This window comes from Theropithecus gelada, chromosome 11 (assembly GCF_003255815.1).
Source record: "Theropithecus gelada isolate Dixy chromosome 11, Tgel_1.0, whole genome shotgun sequence".
Lineage (NCBI taxonomy): Eukaryota > Metazoa > Chordata > Mammalia > Primates > Cercopithecidae > Theropithecus > Theropithecus gelada.
This window is the reverse complement of record NC_037679.1, coordinates 54,699,470-54,713,342: the sequence shown is the minus strand read 5'-3', so window position 1 is coordinate 54,713,342 and position 13,873 is coordinate 54,699,470. Positions and strand designations below refer to the sequence as shown.

Sequence of the window (13,873 nt, the reverse complement as noted above, 5' to 3'; positions counted from 1 at the left end):
TCTTGAGGTTCTGCATAGAACCCTGGTATAAAGCTGTTTGGGGATCAGAACCAACAGATCTCTAATATTCTTTGGTCTGAAAACTGGCAGCAGCTGGTGAGACAAAGGTAGGTAATTTTTAAGGTGCTCAGATGTTTTCGAGGAGCTGATCTTTGGCACTTCATATCTCTAGGTGGGTATGGGTGGAAGCTGGAACTGGCTGAGATTCTTCGGTACTCTTTTAAAACAATTATGATAATTTGCATGTAAGGTTCACCATTTTAAAGTTTACAATTCTGTGGTTTTAGTATATTACAGGTCATACAACCATCACTACTACCTAATTACACAACATTTTCATCAACCCAAAAAGAAACCTTTTACTGATTAGCAGTGACTCTCCGTTTCTCCCTCCCTCAATCCCTGGAAACCACTTATTTACTTTCTGTCTCAATGGATTTGCCTATTCTGCATATTTCACATAAATGGAGTCATGCAATTTGTGGCTTTATGTCTGCTTCCTTTCACTTAGCATAATGTTTTCAAAGTTCATCTACATTGCAGCATATATCAATACTCCTTTCTGTTTTGAGGCTGAATATATTCTGTTGTGGCCAGGCATGGTGGCTCACGCCTATAATCCCAGCACCTTGGGAGGCCAAGGCAGGCAGATTTGTTTGAGCTCAGGAGTTCAAGACCAGCATGGGCAACATGGTGAGACCCTGTCTCTACAAAAAAACACAAAAATTACCTGGGCATGGTGGTGCACACTTATAGTTGCAGCTACTCGGAGGGCTGAGTTGGAAGGATCACTTGAGGCTGGGAAGTTGAGGCTGCAGTGAGCCGAGATCGTGCCACCACACTACAGCCTGGGGGACACAGCGAGACCATATCTCAAAAAGAAGTAAAAAATATGTATTCAATTATATGGATATGCCACATTTTGTTTATCCACTCATCAGTTGATGAACATTCAGGTTGTTTCTACTTTTTGACTTTTGAATGATATTCCTATGAACATTCCTGTGCAACTTTTGTTGTGGACATCTTTTCATTTCTCTTGGGTATCTATATAAGAGTACCATTGCTAGGTATCTTCATCTGTTTGGGCTGCTGTTAACGAAATGCCTTAGACTGGGTAATATATAAAGAACAGAAATTTATTTTCTCACAGTTCTGGAAACTGGGAAGTCCAAGGTCAAGTCACCAGCAGATTCAATGTTTGATGAGGGCTGAGAACAGTGGCTCACGCCTGTAATCCCAATACTCTGGGAGGCCGAGGCGGGAGTTTGAAACCAGCCTGGCCAACATGGTGAAACCCTATCTCTACTAAAAATACAAAAATTAGCCAGGAGTGGTGGTGCATGACTGTAATCTCAGCTACTTGGGAGGCTGAGGCAAGATAATCAGTTGAACCTGGGAAGCAGAGGTTGCAGTGAGCTGAGATTGTGCCAGTGCACTCCAGCCTGGGTGACAGAGTGAGACTCCATCACACACGCACACACACAAAAAAAGTTTGATGAGGGCTTACTCTTCTTCAAACATGACACCTCGTGCTGTGTCCTCACATGGCAGAAAAGGCAAGGGGGATCCCCCAAGCCTCTTTTATAAGGCACTGATCCCCCTCATGATGGCTCTGCCCTAATGATTTAATCACCTTAAGGCTCCAGTTGTACTACGACATTGGCAATTAAGTTTCAACATATGAATTTTGAAGGAATACATTCAGACCATAGCACGGTTGATAAACCGCCAGACTGTTTTCAAAAGCAACTGCATGATATTACATTCCCACCAGCAGTGTATGAGGCTTCTAATTTCTCCATATCCTCATCAACGCTGTTTATTGTCTGTCTTTTTCATTATAACTATCCTACTGGGTATGAAGTGGTATCTCACTGTGGTTTTGATTTGCATTTATCTAGTGATTCATGCCATTAAGCATCTCTTCATGTGTTAGTGACCATTTGTGTATATTCTTTTTTTTTGAGATAGAGTTTTGCTCTTTCACCCAGGCTGGAGTGAAGTGATGCGATCTTGGTTCACTGCAACCTCCGCCCTCCAGATTCAAGCAATTCTCCTGCCTCAGCCTCATGAGGAGATGGGATTACAGGCACCCGCCACCATGCCTGGCTGATTTTTGTACTTTTAGTAGAGACGGGTTTTCGCCATGTTGGCCAGGCTGGTCTTGAACTCCTGACCTCAGGTGATCTGATCCACCCGCCTTGGCCTTTCAAAGTGCTAGGATTACAGGCGTGAGCCACCGTGCCTGGCCCATTTGTATATATTCTTGGTAGAAGTGTCTAACCAAATCATTTGCCCATTTTTACATTTTACATTGGCTTGTCTTTTTTTTTGAGACAGGATCTCTTTCTGTTGCCCAGGCTGGAGTCCAGTGGTGCAATCACTGTTCATTGCAGCCTCTACCTCCCAAGGCTCAAGAGATCCTCCCACCTCAGCCTCCTGAGTAGCTGGGACAACAGGCATGCGCCACCACGCCTGGCTAATTTTTAATTTTTTTGTAGACAGGTGGTGGGGGGACGGGGGAGCTCTCACTATGTTTACTAGGCTGGTTGTGAACTCTTGGGCTCAAGTGATCCTCCCACCTCATCCTCCCAAAGTGCTGGGATTAGAGACATGCACCATGGGGTCAACTCTTTTTTAAAAACTCAAATGTTAAAAATGAGCACTAGTAGCAAAAGCTCCCTCCCCAGAATGGTGCACTCCATCTTCCATGGCTCTCTGATTCTGGCAGGTTTCACTTCCTTCCCTGCCCACCTTAAAGTTGACCTCACTGGCAAGGAGCTCGACTTCCATCCGCATTATCTCAGTACCCATAGGTTTGCATTTATAGTCTGTTGATTTTTTTTTGTTCATATCTTCTGAAGCAGTCTCTGGCCACAATTGACTGCCTGGACTATCTTTCTCCTGCCATACCAATGAGTATTTTCCTTTTGTCCTCTGGTTACAAAGTGGCATAAGTTTTCCATGGTCTGCCCTAACACTATTTTTCCTATAAGCCCTATTAATTTCAGTGCACACCATTTTGCAGGATGTGATGTTTTTCATGAATGCATACAGCATATTATTGCACAGATGCTTAAATTTACATTTTAATCGGCATTTTGTAGATATGGGATTCATGCAAAGTGGAATCTTCAGTTACAATGGCAAGACAATGAGATAGGGAACTTTATTTGTTTATTTGAGACAATCTGGTTCTGTTGCCCAGAGTGTAGTGCAGTGGTGCCATCTTGGCTCACTGCACCCTCCGCCTCCCAGGCTCAAGCCATCCTCCTATTTCAGCATCCCGAGTAGCTGAGACTACAGACATGTGCCACCATGCCTGTCTAATTTTTGTATTTTTTTGGTAGAGATGGGGTTTTACCATGTTGCTCAGGCTGGTTTTGAACTCCTGAACTCAAGTGATTTGCCCCTGCTTGGCCTTCCAAAATGTTGGGATTACAGGTGTGAGCCATAGCGCCTGGCTGAGAAATTTATTTTATTTATTTTTCCCTCTCTAAAGGTAGAAAAATTTAGATAAACAGAAGCTTTAGGTGTCCCTTCAATTTCATTTTAAAGCTCTTCCCAGGCCAGGCATGGTGGCTCATGCCTGTAATCACAGCATCTTGGGAGGCCAAGGCAGGAGGATAGCTTCAGGCCAAGATTTTGAGACCAGCCTGGGGAACAAATAGAGATTCTGTCTGTACAATGAGCACATATGCTAAAGTTGGAATGATTCAGAGAAGATTAGCATGGGCCCTGCACAAGGATGACACACAAATTCATGAAGCATTCCATTAAAAAGTAAATAAATAAAAGAAAAAAATAAAGTGTTCTCCTACTCCTCTTTAAGGAAGGGCTAGTTTAGTCTGAGCCTTAAAATTTTCTTTTTTTTTTTTCTTTTTTTAAACTTTTTTGGTATATTCACAGGAAATGATTATTAATAATCAAATAATTATTTTTCTTTTTTTTTTTGTTTTTGTTTTTTTTTGAGACAGATTCTTGCTCTGTTGCCTAGGCTGGAGTGCAGTGGTGCAATCTCGGCTCACCACAACCTCCATCTCCCAGGTTCAAGCGATTTTCATACCTCAGTTTCCTGAATAGCTTACAGGCACACACCACCATACCTGGTTAATTTTTTGTATTTTTAGTAGAGATGGGGTTTCGCCATGTTGTCCACGCTGGTCTCGAACTCCTGCGCTCAGGCAATCTGCCCACCTCAGCCTCCCAAAGTGCTAGGATTACAGGCATGAGCCACCGCACCCAGCCAATAATCACAATAGTTAATAAGCCTCAGTTCGCCATGTGTCCCAATCCTCATATTGTTGCTGCTGCCCCATCCTCCAATGTGTGGTCACTGCAGATCCCTAAGGCCATTTAGCTCTGGTTTAGCCAGCCCCAGAGTCCCTCTCCAATCACAGTCATGTGCTTTTCACAACCTGCTTAGTAAAATGTGTCCCTTTTTATTGTCTTTTTCATTATAACTATGCTAGTGGCTATGAAGTGCTTAGTAAAATGTGTCCATTTGGTTAGGACTTTGCAAGCTTGAGTGTTCTCAGAATCCCGCGGAGGGCTTGCCCACACATAGATTCCGGGTGCCACCTGCAGAGATTCTAACATTAGGTCTGGGTAAGGCCTGAGGATTTGCATCTCTAACAAGGTCCCAGGTGATGCTGATGCTGCTGGTCCAGGGACCACATTTTGAATGTCACTGCTTTAATGACCCCGCCATCATCAGTGCCACCCATCCTCACAGACACCAGTTCCTCTTTTAACAAACCTTTTTTTTTGTTTTTTGTTTTTTGTTTTTTAGCCATTGCGCAGTGTTCTCAACCAGGGGCAATTTTGATCCCCAGGGAACCATCGGCAATGTCAGGAGACATTTTTTGTTGTCACAACAGGGTGAGAGATTATGTTATGGCATCTGGCTTCTACAATGCACAAGGCAGAGAATTATCCACAGAGAATTATCTGGTCCAAATGGCAGTAGTGCTGAGGTTGAGACAGTCTCTATTAATATGCCATTATTGCTTTGTTTGCCAATAGCTTTCAGTTCTGATTGTTTCTATGGCAAGTCAATAGCATATGAAATAAAGATGGAGATAAAGGAACAGTGGCATCCCTCTCCCCCCAATGTTTTTATACTTCAATGAAAATAAAACATTTGGCTGGACATGGTGGCTCATGCCTGTAATCCCAGTGCTTGGGAGGCTGAGGTGGGAGGATTGTTTGAGGCCAGGAATTTGAGATCAGCCTGGGCAACACAGTGAGACCTCAATTTTTTTTTTTTTTTTTTTGAGACAAGGTTTCACTCTGTCACCCAGGCTGGAGTGCAGTGGCACAATCACAGCTCACTGAAGCCTTGACAACCTCCCAGGCTCAATTGATCCTCTGTCTCAGCCTCATGAGTAGCTGGGAATACAGGTGTGCGCCACCATGCCTGGCTAATTTTTGTATTTTTTGGGAAGACACAGGTCTTACTGTGTTGCCCAGGCTGGTCTTGAACTCCTGGTGTCAAGCAATCAGCCTGCCTCAGCCTCCCAAAGTGCTGAGATTACAGGCATGAGCCTTGGCACCTGGCTGAGACCTCATCTCTATTAAAAAAAAAAGAAGAAAAGAGTTAAACTTTCAAACCATCAAGTACTTTGAAATATCATCTATGAACATGCTCATTTGTCTTCAGATTTTCAATTGCTCTGTCTCAGGTCTCAAGGCAGAACGAAGGAATTTACCAAAGCCAAGCCAAGCCCTTGGACGCTGGGCCCATCTATTTCTTTGATCAGGTATTGTTACTGCTCCTTCTCATCAAATTATAATTTACTTTTTAAAAATCAATTTGCTTTTGACCAGTGTTTTCCCCTATATTTTACTCAGAACATTTTGTTTTATTTTAGTTAAAACCTGAACAGAAAGATGGGAAAAGATAACCTGTGAAGAAAGTTATCCCACCCAAAATGCACCCCACTAGCCGGGTATAGGTAAAACGTTTGGAATTACTCTTTAATTGTTGGTGTTCCTTTACATCTTCAGAGGCTCGTAAGATGCTCAAGACCAATAGTTTCCCGTTCCCTCATTCCCGGAAAACCTATACCGAGGGGTTGCCATTTCAGATTTGACCATGATGTCATTCAGAGAGCTTTATTTAAGTCAGGCCAGTGGTTAATTTAAACATAATTGTTCATATTAACCAGTCATCCTGGTCTGCCAGCTATTTTGCAACAAACCCAGCACTTCTCGTGCCTCAGGGAGTTTGCACTAATGTTCCTTCTGCTTTCTGCACAACTTTCTCCCTATTCCATTTAGCTCATTTCTTAAATATTACCATTGCAGTACGACTCTATTTTAGATTTCTTTTCTTTGTTTTTTTTGTTTTTTGTTTTTTTTTTGTTTTTTTGAGACAGAGTCTTTTTCTGTTGCCCCGGCTGGAGTGCAGTGGCGCAATCTTGGCTCACTGTAGCCTCCACCTCCTAGGTTTAAGGAATTCTCCTGCCTCAGCCTCCCGAGTAGCTGGGACTACAGGTGCACACCACCACGCCTGGCTAATTTTTTGTATTTTTAGTAGAGATGGGGTTTCACCATGTTGGCCAGGCTGGTCTTGAACTCGTGACCTCAAGTGATCTGCCCACTTCAGCCTCCCAAAGTGCTGGGATTATAGGCGTGAGCCACTGCATCCGGCCTCTATTTTAGATTTCTGTCCTGCTCCATGTGGCACTCCCATATCTATTCCTAACTTAATTTTTCTATTGCACTTATCACTTTCTAGTATTCTAAGTGATATACCTATTTATTTGTTCACCCTCTCTCCTCTTATGAGAGTATAAGTTTCACAAGGGCAGTATATATACATTTTTCATGTACTTGACCACTTCTCTATCCCCAGTCCCCAAAAACAGTGCTTGGCATATAGAATGCTCTTAATAAAGATTCTTTATTAACCACCATAGAATTGTATCAAGCCCACAAAAATGAATGAAATAAAGAGTTCCACATTTTTTAACCCTCTAGTTACTATTAGGTTGGCGCAAAAGTAACTGCGGTTTCAGACCATGAATTTTAAATCATTATAACTAGGCTCGCACACATCTTAGTTAATCAAAATAGGAACCATTACAATTTAACACATTTTTGCCAACAAGAAATAGGTTTGTTAAAACCTGTAGCGTAAAAATCCTTGCTTTGGAATTTGATGAACTCTTGGAAAGCATTTTCTGCATCCTGCTGGTTGTGAAAGCATTTTCCCTGCAAAACGTTATCGAGATGCTTGAAGAAGTCGGTTGGCTAGAGGTCAGGTGAATATGGCGGATGAGGCACAATGTCTAGCCCAATTCATTCAACTTTTGAAGCATTGGTTGTGCAATATGCGGTCAGGTGCTGTCGTGAAGAAGAATTGGGCCCTTTCAGTTGACCAATACCAGCTGCAGGTGCTGCAGTTTTCTGTGCGTCTCATGGATTTGCTGAGAATACTTCTCAGATGTAACAATTTCGCCAGGATTCAGAAAGCTGTAGTGGATCAGACCAGCAGCAGACCACCAAACAGTGACCATGATCTTTTCTCGGTGCAAATTTGGCTTTGGGAAGTGCTTTGGAGCTCTTCGTGGTCTAACCACTGAGATGGTCATTGCCGGTTGCTGTATACAATCCACTTTTCATCACACATCACAATCCGATCTAGAAAAGGTTTGTTGTTGTTGTGTAGAATAAGAGAAGGTGATGCTTCAAAAAGATTTTTAAATTTTCACTCAGCTCATGAGACACCTACTCATCAAGTTTTTCACCTTTCCAATCTGCTTCAAATGCTGAACAACCATAGAATCGTAGACACTGAGTTCTTTGGCAATTTCTCGTGTACTTGCAAGAGGGCCATCTTCAGTGATTGTTCTCAGTTGGTCGTTGTCAACTTCCAACGGCTGGCCACTACACTCCTCATCTTCAAGGCTCTTTTCTCCTTTGCAAAACTTCTTGAATCCTCATGGCACTATATATTCATTAGCATTCCTGGGCTAAATGCATTGTTGCTATTTCGAGTTGTCTCTGCTGCTTTATGACCCATTTTGAACTTGAATACGAAAATCGCTCAGATTTGCTTTTTGCGTAACTTCATTTCCATAGTCTAAAATAAACACAAAATAAATGGCAAGTAATAAGTCATTAGCAAAAAAAGAAAAAAAAAGAGCAAGAAATACCCATTAAAATGATGTATAACATAACCACTTTTATTTAATAATGTATTCCAATTTCAAATGGCAAATTCCAACAATGCCAAAACCGCAATTACTTTTGCACTCACTTGTACAATTTCTTTACTTGTGAAGGGAAAACTAAAATACTCAAACCTGTCTTAGAACATATATCACAAAAGTATATCAGATTAAATGGGGCTGGGCGCAGTGGCTCATGCCTGTAATCTCAGCACTTTGGGAAGCTGAGGGGGGTGGATCACGAGGTCAGGAGATCGAGACCATCCTGACTAACACGGTGAAACCCAATCTCTACTAAAAATACAAAAACTTAGCCAGGCCTGGTGGCAGGTGCTTGTAGTCTGAGCTACTCAGGAGGCTGAGGCAGGAGAATGGCATGAACCCAGGAGGTGGAGCTTGCAGTGAGCAGAGATTGTGCCACTGCACTCCAGCCTGGGTGACAGAGCCAGACTCCATCTAAAAAAAAAAAAAAAGATTAAATGTTGTCAGTTGTATCAGTGAATTGTCCAACAGGGGCAATTTTGTCCCACAAGGGACATTTGACAATGCCTGCAGACATTTTTGGTAGTCACAACTGCTGGTTGCTATTGTCATCATAGGCAGAGACCAGGGATGCTGCTCCACATCCTACAGTGCACAGGACAGCACCCCACACTAGAGAATTGTGTGGTCCAAAATGTCAATAGTGCCAGAGTTGACAAACCTGCTTTACACTAATCTGTGTTTGGGTTTTTTGGAACCTGCCATACCTTTCCTCAAAATCACTGCAACGATGGGCGTGGTGGCTCGCACCTGAATTCCCAGTGCTTCGGGAAGCTGAGGCAGGAGTATTGCTTGAGACCAGCCTGAGTAACATAGCAAGACCCCATCACTATTTTAAAAAATTAAAAATGAAAACCACTGCAATTTGCTTCTGTTTTTCTGTTTTTGTTTTTATTTTTATTTTTCGAGATGGAGTCTTCCTCATTTGCCCAGGCTGGACTGAAGTGGCACCATCTCAGCTCACTGAAACTTCTGCCCCCAGGTTCAAGTGATTCTCCTGCCTCAACCTCCTGAGTAGCTGGGATTACAGACACCCACCACCACGCTGGGATAATTTTTATATTTTTAGTAAAGACAGGTTTTCGCCATGTTGGCCAGGCTGGTCTCTAACTCCTGACCTCAGATGATCCACTGGCCTTGGCCTCCCAAAGTGCTGGGATTATAGGCAGAGCCACGCTCCTGGTCTGCTTCCATTTTTAAAAGTCCACTATCTCATTTCTTACTTTCTTTTTCTTGTTCTTTTTTTTTTTTTTTGAGACTGAGTCACACTCTGTCATCCAGGCTGGAGTGCAATGGCATGATCTCAGCTCACTGCAACCTCCACTTCCTGGGTTCAAGCGATTCTCCTGCCTTGGCCTCCCCAGTAGCTGGGATTACAGGCACTTGCCACCACACCGAGCGAAGTTTTGTATTTTTAGTAGAGACAGGGTATTGCCATGTTGACCAGGCTGGTCTCAAACTCCTGACCTCAAGTGATCTGCCCGACTCGGCCTTCCAAAGTGCTGGGATTACAGGCGTGAGCCGCCGTGCCCAGCCCCCAATTTCTTTTTAAACAACAATTCAGCATAACTCGATCATTTTGCGTTTACATTGCCTGGCTTATCATTGGCCCTCAATCTATGGGGTCAGCTTATATGAGCAGTAAGCAGGTCTGTGTATCCTAGAACTCCAGGGGCGTGCTGGATGCCATGTTTCTCATTTGATGCCCTCCTTAGGTCTTAAGCATTGCTTCTGCCCGCTCTGCTTGGAGACACCCCATTTCTTGTACTGATTGTCCTGCCGTTGCCATTGCACTGAGAATAAAATCCACACTTCTTACCTTGACCTGCAAGCCCTTCTGAGATTTCCTCCCCTTGCCTGCCTTCTGACTTCCTTGCAGGCAGTTTCCCCTTCCACTCCCTGCTCCCCAACTGTTCTGGCCTCTCTGTTTTTATTTTTGTTTGTTTTATTGTTTTATTTTTATTTATTTATTTATTTATTTTTTACCAACCAAGCTCATTGCTGCCTCAGATTCTTCTTCCTTCTTCCTTCCTTCCTCCTCCTCCTCCTCCTCCTCCTCCTCCTGCTTCTTTTAATAATAGAGACAGGGTCTCACTATGTTGCCCAAGTTGGTCTCAAACTCCTGGGCTCAAGTGATCCTCCTGCCTCAGCCTCCCAAAGTGCTGGGATTATAGGTGTGAGCCACTGTGCCTGGCCTGCTTCACATTCTTTACATTTACTATGTGCTCTGCTTTGGATGTTTTCCACTATTTTATGGTCGGCTCCTCCTCATCATCATCATTTGGGTCTCAGCTCAAAGGTGGCCTCCTCAGAGAGGGTGTCCCTGACTCCCAGTGCAAAGAAGCCAGACATTCATAGCTCCATCACTCTATTACAGTGACCTGTTTTATTTTCATCATTGTAGTTATCACCATCTGTAATTTTTTATTTTCCTTCCTTTTCTTTTCCCTCTCTCTCCCTCCATGCTTTTCTTCCTGTTTTTCCCTAACTGGTCCATGTAGGCAGAGATCTGCCCTCTTCACTCTGTCTCTGCAGAAGCTAGAACTGCGCCTGATGAATATTCGTGGAATGAATGAATCATTCCTCTATATGTGCTAAGCCTAGAGAAGTGAGACTACTTTAAGACTGGGCCAGTCTTCATTCTTCTTCAAGTCCTTCATTGATGATTTTCTCTTGTTAAAAGATTGTTAAGTCTGGTTTTGAACTGGACAGTCCATTATTTGAGCACTCTATCTGAAAAATTAGCTGGCATATAAATATTATTTTTAAAAGTGCACATTAAATTTCTTAACCTTAAAACCCTCTGAAGGAGGTATACTTATTAGCCCCATTTTACATATGATAAAAGTAAGGCAATTGGCCCGACACACAGTGGCTCATGCCTGTAATTCTAGCACTTTGGGTAGCCAAAGAGGAGGGATTGCTTGAGCCGAGGAGTTTAAGAGCAGCCTGGGCAACATAGTGAGACCTTGTCTCTACCAAAAATAAAAATTAAAAATTAAAAAAATTAGCCAGGCAGGATGGTACCAGCCTGTGGTCCCAACTATTTGGGAGGATCACTTGAGCCCAGGAGGTCAAGGCTACAGTGATCTGAGATCACACCACTGCACTCCAGCCTGGGTGACAGTGAGACCTTGTCTCAAAAAACAAACAACGACAAAAAGAAAAGAAGATGGAGGCAATTAATAAATAGTATCTGTTACTATTATTATTGTAAAAAGCACAGCCTTTACCACTGTATCTGAGTAATAGTTATACATGCATATTTTTAGGATGTTACAAATAATATACCATAAAATGGAGATAACACAATAAATGCCACATGGCATTAGCATTAGCGTTTGGTGAAATGATGTTCATGAGGGCAACTTTCAAATCTATAAAGAGATATACAGGCCAGGTGCAGTGGCTCATGCTTGTAATCCCAGCACTTTGGGAGGCCGAGGTGGGTGGAACACTTGTGGCCAGGAGTCCGAGACCAGCCTGGCCAACATGGCGAAACCTCGTCTCTACTAAAAATACAAAAATTAGCCTGTAATCCTAGCTACTGGGGTGGCTGAGGCACGAGAATCACTCGAACCCAGGAGGCAGAGGTTGCAATGAGCCATGATCATGCCACTGCACACCAGCCTGAACAACAGAGCTAGGCCCAGTCTCAGAAAAAAAAAAAAAAAAAGGGACAGCAAGAATTTTTCATCTTTATAAATTTTTCATCTCTATGAAAAATTTTAAAACTTAGCCAGGTGTGGTGGCATGCACCTGTAGTCCCAACTAGTCTGGAGGCTGAGATGGAAGGATCACTTGAGCCCTGGAGTTTGAGGTTACAGTGAGCTATGATTGCACCACTGCACTCCAGCCTGGGCAGCAGAGTGAGACCGTTTCTCAAAAAAAAAAAAAAAAAGGTACAAATAAATAAATACGTATTTCTTAAATGGGCTTTCTGTCTTTTAAATGTCAACATGAATATATAACCAATGCCCAATTGTCAAAGATTTAAGATTTACATTTAGAATTCCTTTTTTTATTTTAGAGGTGGGGTCTTGCTATGTTCCCCAGGCTGAACTCAAACTCTGGGGCTCAAGCAGTCCTCCTGCCTCAACCTCCTGAATATCTGAGACTACAGGCACATGCCAATGCACCCAGCTGTCATTTAGACTTCTTATGCTAACTCAAATACTTTTTGTTCTTTACACATTTTCTCTTTTATTTCACATTAAACACTTAGTTGGAAAACCAGTGTTGTTTTTCAAAGTATGCTAATGGAGCCATCATTTAGAAGAAAAAGACAAGTAGCTTTTTAGTGATGTGCACCATTTTATAAAAATTTTATTCAGGTGATGAAACTCCATCAAATGTCGATATGTTTCACCACATTGGCTTGTGAAAGAAAACACTTTGAAATAGTGACGACTGGGGCAGCTGCCTTACTTAGAATTCTTTGAACAACTGGTTTGGAGAACATTTCAAAGGAGAGGTCATTTAAAGTTCTCTTGTTCATGCCTCAGGCGGTGCAGTGAAATCTTTTTTTTTTTTTTTTTTTCTTTTGAGGTGCAGTCTTGCTCTTTCGCCCAGGTTGGAGTGCAGTGGCACGATCTCGGCTCACTGCAAGCTCCGCCTCCCAGGTTCACGCAATTCTCCTGCCTCAGTCTCCCGAGTAGCTGGGACTACAGGTGCCCACCACCTCGCCTGGCTAATTTTTTGTATTTTTAGTAGAGATGGGGTTTCACCGTGTTAGCCAGGATGGTCTCCATCTCCTGACCTGGTGATCCACCCATCTCGGCCTCCCAAAGTGCTGGGATTACAGGTGTGAGGCACTGCGCCCGGCCGTGAAATCAGTTTTGGTTCCTTGTGCAATAGGCATTTGTTGAATGAATGAATGATAACAGTCGTCAGATTATGGATTTTAAGCTCCAGAAAAGAGAAGGACTGGCCGGGCGTGGTGGCACATGCCTATAATCTCAGCACTTTGGGAAGCCGAGGCAGACAGATCACTTGAAGTCAGGTTTGAGACCAGCCTGGCCAATATGGTGAAACCCCATCTCTACTAAAAATACAAAAATTAGCTGGGCGAGCTGGCGCATGCCTGTAGTCCCAGCTACTCGGGAGGCTGAGAAAGGAGAATCACTTGAGCCTGGGAGGCGGAGATTGCAGTGAGCTGATTGTGCCACGGCACTCCAGCCTGGGTGACAGAGCTAGACGCCATCTCAAAAAGTAAATAAAAGAGAGAAGGATCATGTTGTCCTTTCCTTGTAATTCATGTAGTGCAGTGCTCCCACCATGCTATCTTGATGACTGCTATAGTTTAGATGTTTGTCCCCTCCAAACTTCATGTTAAAATTTAATCTCCAGTGTCAGAGATGGGACCTAATGGGAGGTGTTTGCCTCGTCGGGGCAGATCCTTCATGAATAGACTAATGACCTCCTTTGAGGGTGAGTGTGTTCCCACTCTATTAGTTCCTATGAGAGCTGGCTGTTAAAAACAGCCTAACACCTCCCCACTCTCTCTCTTGCTTCTTCTCTCATCATCTGATCTCTGCATATACAGGCTTCCCTTTGCCTTCTACCAGGAGAGGAAGCAGCCTTAGGTTCTCACCAGATGAAAGTGCCCAATTGTAAACTTTCCAGCCATCAGAATCATGAGCAAATAAACC

General features: G+C 43.1%; 1 pseudogene; it reads left to right on the top strand.

Annotated features, from left to right (window-relative positions):
• The first annotated feature begins 3,685 nt into the window (after window positions 1–3,685).
• Window positions 3,686–3,786, top strand: LOC112635614 (annotated as a pseudogene).
• Window positions 3,787–13,873: the final 10,087 nt, after the last annotated feature.